The sequence below is a fragment of the Triturus cristatus genome, chromosome 10 (assembly GCF_964204655.1).
Source record: "Triturus cristatus chromosome 10, aTriCri1.1, whole genome shotgun sequence".
Lineage (NCBI taxonomy): Eukaryota > Metazoa > Chordata > Amphibia > Caudata > Salamandridae > Triturus > Triturus cristatus.
Genome location: NC_140593.1, coordinates 1247128141 through 1247136581, shown reverse-complemented (window position 1 = coordinate 1247136581; position 8441 = coordinate 1247128141).

The following is an 8441-nucleotide window of genomic DNA, read 5'->3' as shown; positions in this document are numbered from 1 at the left end:
TGACCAGAAAATTGCCATTTTGAGAACTGTGGACTGCCTAAAAGTAATACAAGTAACTGGAACCTTATTTAAGTGAAGACCTGTAAAGCCTGCTTAAAGAAATCTTTTATATAAAGAACTTTATTTTTACATAAATACAGCCTTGTGTCTGTGTGGTGGGTTGGTGATTGTTGTGTGGGACATCTGGAATGCTTAAACCTTATGCCCTCTGGAATCTAGCCTGACTGCTCGCGCCACGCTACCTAGAGGGTGAGCAGGGGTTATTTTTAAAGAGGTAATCCTACGCCCTGACTTTGATGAAAAGGGTCCCTGCTTGTCGCAAGTGCATACCTGCGCCAACCAGAGACCCCGGATTCTAACATTGGTGGCAGCAGTGAGGATTTACGGATTTGCATTTTTGGTGTCTGCGCAGTGATTACTAGCCATTGCACAGTGAGGACAGTCCAGTAGCTTGAGCCACAGAACTTTTAATATCGCTTGCCAAGAAAGAAGATCCTTGTGTTTGGAGTCATGCCTGGCCCAAACAGCATTGAGAAGTCCGTCTCGGAAACCTCTGAGATAGCAGAATTGGAATGGGATGAAGCACAACTGGACGACTACACAAGAGATGAACTCAAGCACTTCTGCAGGAAGCTAAAGGTTCCACATAGAGGATGCAAAAACAAACCACGCTTCTACAAGGCGCTGAGAGCCTGGATGGAATCAAAGGGGGCAGCTGACGATGTTGCACCTCAGGAGGATGCACCAGTGGAACCAGCAGACAGTGTCCATAGTTTTGGCAGAGGCCTGTCGCCAGAGGAGCTGGCAGACAGGCCGCAAGAGAGCAAGAGGTCACTTTGGCAAAGCCGAATTTAAGTGGCCAATTGGAGCTCGAGAGGAAGAAAATGGCTCTTGAAGAAAGGAGAATGGAGTATGACCTGAAAATGAGGGAGCTGGAGATAAAGGCCAAAAGTTTGGAAAACCCTCCCTCTGGTGGCAGCGCAACGCCGGTGCAGGTAGAGTCAAGGGTGTACATGCCAAAAGATGTAGTTAAGGAATACTTTAAGAATGACGACATAGGGCAATGGTTCAAGGCCTACGAGGTAGCCATGTCTTCCCACCGGGTCCCTGAGAGAGATTGGGGAGCGGGGTTGTGGGGACGGTTCCTCAGTGAGGGGCGGGACACACTTTTAGATTTGCCCTCTGATGTCTACAATTCTTACCCCCACATGAAGGAAGCTTTAATGAATAGATATGGGCTAACTCCTGAATTATATAGACAGAGGTTCAGGGGGTGTACCAAGATTGCGGGGAGTACGTATGTGGAGTATGTACCCTTTTTCTGCAGAGCACTGGATGGCTGGGTGAAGGGTAGCAAAGTTGATGATTACCAAGGTCTCTGATTTAATTGCATGGGAGCACTTGTCGCTCAATTGTTTTCCTGAGCTACGCCAACACCTGATAGATAGCAAGCTGACTAACCCTAGGAAACTTGCTGAAGAGGCGGACCGCTGGGTCAGTACCAGGGTCCACAAGGGTCAAGTGGGAGACTCCGCCAAGGGTGGGCAGGATCCCCAGCAGAAGAGGGGGGGGGGGACAGGGGAAAATAGAAAGGGTTTCCAAAAGGCCCCCAAAGTAATACCCAAAGGAACCAGCAGAAAGGTTCTCAGCCTCCCCCCACCCCCGAAGCCGACAGGGGCCCCGACCGACAGGTAAACCTGCTCCCAAGGGGCATTATAAATGTGGTTAACTGGGTCACTTTGCCAGTGATCCCAAGTGTTGCCAGTATGTGAAACCAGCACCCACTGGTGCTCTACCGAAGCAAGTGGCTACAGTAGCCTTTGGGGAGGGGGTAGAAGTCCCAGGTGGGTGGGACCCCGTCCAGCTTACCTTAGTCTCACTAGGAGACAGTGAGATGGTCCCTAACGCCGACTTGCCCTCTAACACTAAGAAATATGGGCAAGTGGTGACCGTCAATGGGAAGAAGGTAGAGGCTCTTCAAGACACAGGCGCCAGCGTGACTGCAGTGCGGCAGCACCTGGTATCTCAATAGCAGGTTGTACCCCATGCCCATTGTCGGGTTGTCAATGCTGACAACACAGTCATTGTCCAATGGCTCAAGTTCCCTTTGAGGAGGGGGAGGAGAGGTGGGGGGGGGGAGGGGAGAGAAGGGGTCTCTGGTACTCTGCAAGTCGCTGTGAGAACTGCCATGCCTGTAGACTGTCTCCTAGGCAATGATTTGGAGAGCTCCCCTTGGGAAAAGGTGGAGAAGACAGCTCACCTGCGGATGGTGGGTTTACCTGATTGGGCGTGCGTGACCACCCGGTCAATGGCAGCTAGTAGGGGTGTTGAAGGGACCCTGGAGCCTGAGGGAGAGGCCCAGGAACCAGCCTTAGGGAGAGGGCGCAGGAGGCGCGGGAAACCGGCCCCTAAAGTTCCCACGGCCCAGGAGGAAGCAGACCTTGAGGGGGCTGCCCTGGAGCCTACCGGGGAACAGATAGCCGAACTGGGGGACCTGCCTGAGCTGACCCATTGGCAGCAAGAAGGAGGCCCCACCAGGGAGGAATTCTGCAGGGAGCAGAAAGAGTGCCGATCTCTAGTGGGTATGCGGCAGCAGGCTGCAGCCCACGCCAATGTTGATCAGTCCGGTACTCAATCTACTGGGAGAACGACCTCCTGTACTCCGAGCCCAAGGTTGCTGAACCTGGGTCAGCCCGTGCGCTGGTGGTACCCCAGAAGTTCAGAGCCTTCCAACTGGGGCTGGCTCACGACGTTCCGTTAGCAGGGCATTTGGGGCAGGACAAGACCTTCGAAAGGCTTGTCACCCACTTTTATTGGCGTCAAATGCACAGGAGTTCTGACACTCACTGCAGGACATGCCAGACTTGCCAGGCAAGTGGCAAGAGTGGAAGGAAGCTGAAGGCTCCACTCCAACCTTTCCCTGTGGTCAGTACCCCATTCCAGCGAGTGGGGATTGACATTGTGGGGCCATTGGACCCCAAGACAGCCATGGGCAACAGGTTTATCCTGGTCTTGGTGGACCATGCCACCTGGTACCCTGAAGCCATCCCTCTGAGGACAGTGACTGCCCCCGTGGTGGGACGGGCACTGATGGGAATTTTCTCACGAGTAGGATTCCCTCTAGAGGTGATGTCCGACAGGGGGACCAATTTCATATCGAAATATATGAAATCCCTTTGGCAAGAGTGTGGTGTGACACAGAAGTTCACCACCCCTTACCATCCCCAAGGAAACGGGTTGGTTGAGAGGTTCAACCGAACCCTAAAGGGCATGATTATGGGTCTTGAGGAACCCATGAGGCATAAGTGGGACGTCCTCTTACCATGCCTTCTCTTTGCATACCGTGAGGTGCCACAGAAGTCTCTGGGGTTCAGTCCATTTGAGCTTCTGTATGGCCACCCAGTACGAGGACCTCTTAGTCTGGTCAAGGAAGGCTGGGAGCAATCTCCCAGGAAACCTCCCCAGAATGTATATAGTTACAACTTGCTGAGGCAAATCTGGAAGCCAGCCAGGAGGAAATGAAGCGGTAGTACGACCAGAATGCCACTCTGGTTGAGCTTCAACCTGGTCAAAAGGTATGGGTCCTAGCCCCTGTGGAGCCTTGTGCACTCCAGGACAAGTGGACAGGACCCTTTGAGATTGTGGAGCGCAAGAGTTCTGTCACCTACTTGATGGACTTGCAGTCTCCTAGGAACCCCTTGAGGGTCCTCCATGTCAATCGACTGAAGCCCCACTTGGAGAGGTCCGAAGTGGGCATGCTCTTGGTCACAGATGATGGGACGGAGGAGGAGTCTGAGCCTCTTCCTGACCTCCTGGTAGCCTCAGAGCGAGACGGGTCAGTGGATGGCGTTAACCTCTCACCCACCCTGACCCCTGAGCAACGGGATGACTGCCGCCAGCTGCTGGGGCAGTTTCCTGACCTGTTCTCCCTGGTTCCTGGTGTCACAGATTGGTGCGTCCATGATGTGGACACAGGAGACAGCTTGTCTGTGAAGCACAAAGCTTACAGAGTAACTGACAGGGTCAGAGCCTGCATCAAAGAGGAAGTCTCAAAGATGCTTGCTCTTGGGGTGGTTGAGTCCTCCAGCAGTCCTTGGGCCAGCCCAGTGGTCTTGGTCCCAAAGGCTGCAGCGCCGGGTGCCACACCCGAACTCCGGTTCTGTGTGGACTACAGAGGACTCAATTCGGTCACCAAGACAGATGCGCACCCCATCCCCAGAGCTGATGAGCTCATCGATCGGTTAGGGGCTGCACGGTACCTCAGCACGTTTGATTTAACGTCTAGGTACTGGCAGATCGCCTTGACTGATGGGGCCAAGGAGAGGTCCGCATTCTCCACACCAGATGGGCACTACCAGTTCCGGGTTTTGCCATTTGGGATGAAGAATGCCCCTGCCACCTTCCAGAGGTTGGTCAACCAGGTGTTGGCTGGGCTGACCGAGTTCAGTGCCGCCTACCTGGATGACATCGCAGTGTTCAGTGGCACATGGAAAGAACACCTGCAACATTTCTGGGGAGTGTTAATGGCACTGCGCAAGGCAGGCCTCACGATCAAGGCAAGCAAGTGTCAGATCGGGCAGGGTTGTGTGGTGTACTTGGGACACCAAGTAGGGAGCGGCCAGGTGGCGCCCCTACAACCCAAGATTGAAACCATCCTGGCTTGGGAGCCCCCAAAGACCCAGACAGAGGTGAGGGCCTTTTTAGGACTTACAGGGTACTACAGGAAGTTTGTCAAGGGGTATGGCAGCATTGTTGCCCCCTTGACGGAGCTGACTTCGAAGAAGCAGTCCAGAAAAGTGATCTGTACTGACACCTGTCAGAAGGCTTTTGACACCCCGAAGACTGCAATGTGCACGGCGCCCGTGCTCTTGGCTCCTGACTTCTCCAAAGAATTCCTAGTGCAGACAGACGCATCAGAGCATGGTGTAGGGGCTGTTCTCACAGATGACTGAGGAGGGCTGGGACCAACCCGTAGCCTTCATCAGGAGGTTACTTCCAAAGGAACAAATCTGGAGTGCAATCGAGCGAGAATCATTTGCTGTGGTCTGGGCGCTGAAGAAGCGAAGACCCTACTTGTTTGGGTCTCACTTCCGGGTTCAGACCGACCACAGGCCCCTCAGATGGTTGATGCAAATGAGGGGTGAGAACCCAAAACTGTTGAGGTGGTCCATCTCCCTACAGGGTATGGATTTCACGGTGGAACATTGCCCTGGTACAGATCACGCCAATGCTGACGGTCTGTCCAGATTTTTCCGCCTTAGTGAAGAGGAACTCCCTGGGGTAGGGTAGTTCCCCCCACATTTCAGCTGGAGGGGACACGTGTTAGACCTGGCACCTTGGCGTGAGTTTCCCTTCCACTTTTTGCTGATGTGACTAATGTGTTTTGTTGGTGTTGGCTGCTCAGAGCACTGTGCCACTGCCAATCAGTGCCACCGTGCAAGTGCTCCCTTTTGTAAAATGTATACATTGATTGGTGTCCATGTTTGGCTTATTTGGTTTACTATCAGCCCCTAGTAAAGTGCACCAGGAGCGCCAGGGCTTGTAAATACTAATGCTGCTGGTGGGCTTGCAGCACTGGTTGTGCCACCCACACAAGCGGCCTAGTAAAATGTGTCTAGGGTCTGCCACTGCAGAACCTGCGCACGGTCTGGTACTGTCGCGCTGACTGCGCAAGTGCCCCCACTTGCCAGTCCCTAAACCTTCCCTTAACTACATAAAATCACCCCTCTGGTAGGCCCAAGGGCAGGGTACATTGTAGGCATAAGGTAGGACATGCCCTGATGTGTGTGGCATGTCTTGATAGTGAATTACAGCCATTTTCGTTTTTCACTATTGAAGACTACCTGCTCTCCATAGGCCAGAATGGGCTGCTGGAATTACTACACGCTGTAATCCCAGTGGACTCCGAGAGCATTGTAGAAAGTCATGTTTAGTATGCCTGAACTCAGAATAATAAAATACTTTTTAGTAAAGTTTATTTTAATATCCTGTGTTTGTAAATACTACTTTTAGAAAGTTAGTATTTACTGACCTGGCCATTCCAGTCCGCCTCTGCTGTGTGTGTGTGTGTGTGTGTGTGCTGCCTAGTTTGTGGGGAGCAGGGCTGGGGAATTCCAGGAGACAGGCTGGCTGCCAGGTGGTGGGTAGAGAGATTACACCAGGATGGGTGGGAGGCGTACACCTTTGACTCTGAATAGACCTGTGCCCTGCCACCACAATGCCGGCTCCGCCCCCTGTGGAGCGGCTGATGTCTCTGCCCTGCTGCTGAAAGGAAAGAGCAGAGTCACCACAACAAAGTGCTCCAAAACCGGACTGAGCCAGGCCCAGGCCCCCTGGCGACAAAGAACAAAAGAATTTCTGTATAAAAGAAGGAGCCTTGCTCCTAAGAAATCAGATCCTGTTTGCGCCAAGAAGAAACTCTGCCTGAAGAGAAGGACCTGGAAAAGCTGCATGGAGGAGTACTGTCTAAGCCTGAGAGACTGGCCTGTGGTGGGTGCCTTGCTGCTGGAAGGAGAGGAAAAAACTGAAGAAGAAACTTTTATTCAACTTGTGCTTAACAAACAAACAATCTCCAAGGGCTTGCTTGTGAACTTGCCCCCTGAACTGCGCTCCAGGAACAGTGGGCGCTACCTTTCCCCTGGAAGAAGAGAAGCTGCTGGAGGTGATTCTGCAAACGCTGACCCCAGAGAACCTGTGTGCCCCTCATCTCACTGAGCACCGCGACTTCTGCCACCGGGGCTGCTGTGAGCACAGTAAAGGCCTGCCTGCCTGGCCCGAGCACAGCAAGCAACTGCCCCCCGAGCCGTAGCTCGCAAAGTAAGGAAGAGACTGACAAGGCTCCAAGCGCCGACCCCTGGCCGTGTAGATCCCTGTAAGGACCTGCGACGCACTGTTCGCCATCTGAGTAAAGCCGACCGCGCTGCAATGCGCTAGAAATCACCCCCCCGAGCTGCCCCTCCTGCTTCCAACCTCGTGTGCCTGGGAACGTCCTGAAGCGCCCCACGAAGCATCGCCGCCCACTGACCATGAGGGACGACAACGTGAGACTCCTCTGTGGACTCCTGAGGCCGCCACGAACATTGCCCCCGAAGAATAAGGTACGGCCCGCTGCAGCACCCCTGTACGCAGCTTCCTTCGCTGTGTACGGCGCCATCATCCCGCTACGCTTCACACACGTGAAGTGTGAGTTTTGGAACCGTGCGAACCAGCTGTACGAGGCGTCCCGACAAAGGTATGGCCCGTACAGCATTAAATACATAGACTGTGCTCACGCGTACCGGACTTGTACGAAGCATACCTACGAGGGTACGGTCTGTACGGCTTCAGTCCAGCATAAGCGTGGGAAACGGCACGACGCGTCCAAACAGCGGTACGAAGCGTACCGGAGGCGCTACGAAGCGCACAGACCCCCAAGGAAGCATATTTTGACCAGAAAATTGCCATTTTGAGAACTGTGGACTGCCTAAAAGTAATACAAGTGTAACTGGAAACTTATTTAAGTGAAGACCTGTATTTTTGAAAGCCTGCTTAAAGAAATCTTTTATATAAAGAACTTTATTTTTACATAAATACAGCCTTGTGTCTGTGTGGTGGGTTGGTGATTGTTGTGTGGGACATCTGGAATGCTTAACCTTATGCCCTCTGGAATCTAGCCTGACTGCTCGCGCCATGTTACCTAGAGGGTGAGCAGGGGTTATTTTTAAAGGGGTAATCCTACGCCCTGACATAGAATCCGGGGTCTCTGGTTGGCGCAGGTATGCACTTGCTACAAGCAGGGACCCTTTTCATCTAACACAATGGGCGGCACTTAAAGCGGTTATTAAAGGGGAATTCATTGCCATCCCTGCGGCAGAGAACGTGGAGTGCGGGCGGAAAAGGGACGAACTTACCCAAAAAACGAAAACTAGAGCAGATGCAGCAGAGGACGGGGATGCCCAAAATGTGGAGGCAATTAAGGGCCATTCGACAGCAACTGGTCGCGCTAGATCAGGATAGGAGTAAGCGGCCCTCCGGTTACACCAGGTCAACTACACTGGGGAGGACAGATGTGGGCGCCTACTTGCTCACAAACTTCGGGAGGCTAGACAGACAAGGGGTCAGGGAACTGCGACGGGGAGGCGGCGAGCGGGTCTCGGAGGATTCCGAGATTGCTGAGACCTTTCGGGATTTTACCCACGACTACATACAGGACTGTCCCTAGATGCCGCCCAGGGCGCTGCCTACCTAGTGGACGTTTACCTCCCCACCCTCAATAAAGTGCAAGCAAACCATCTTGAACGGAACATTAGAATAAAAGAGGTAATTGCGGCTATCTCACACCTGAAATTAGGGAAATCCCCAGGACCAGACGGCTTACTCAGCCGTTTTCTATATAACAATTTGCACCCAAGTGGCCCGCTCCTAACTACACTTCAATTCCTTTGCCCAACCTGGGGCGATTC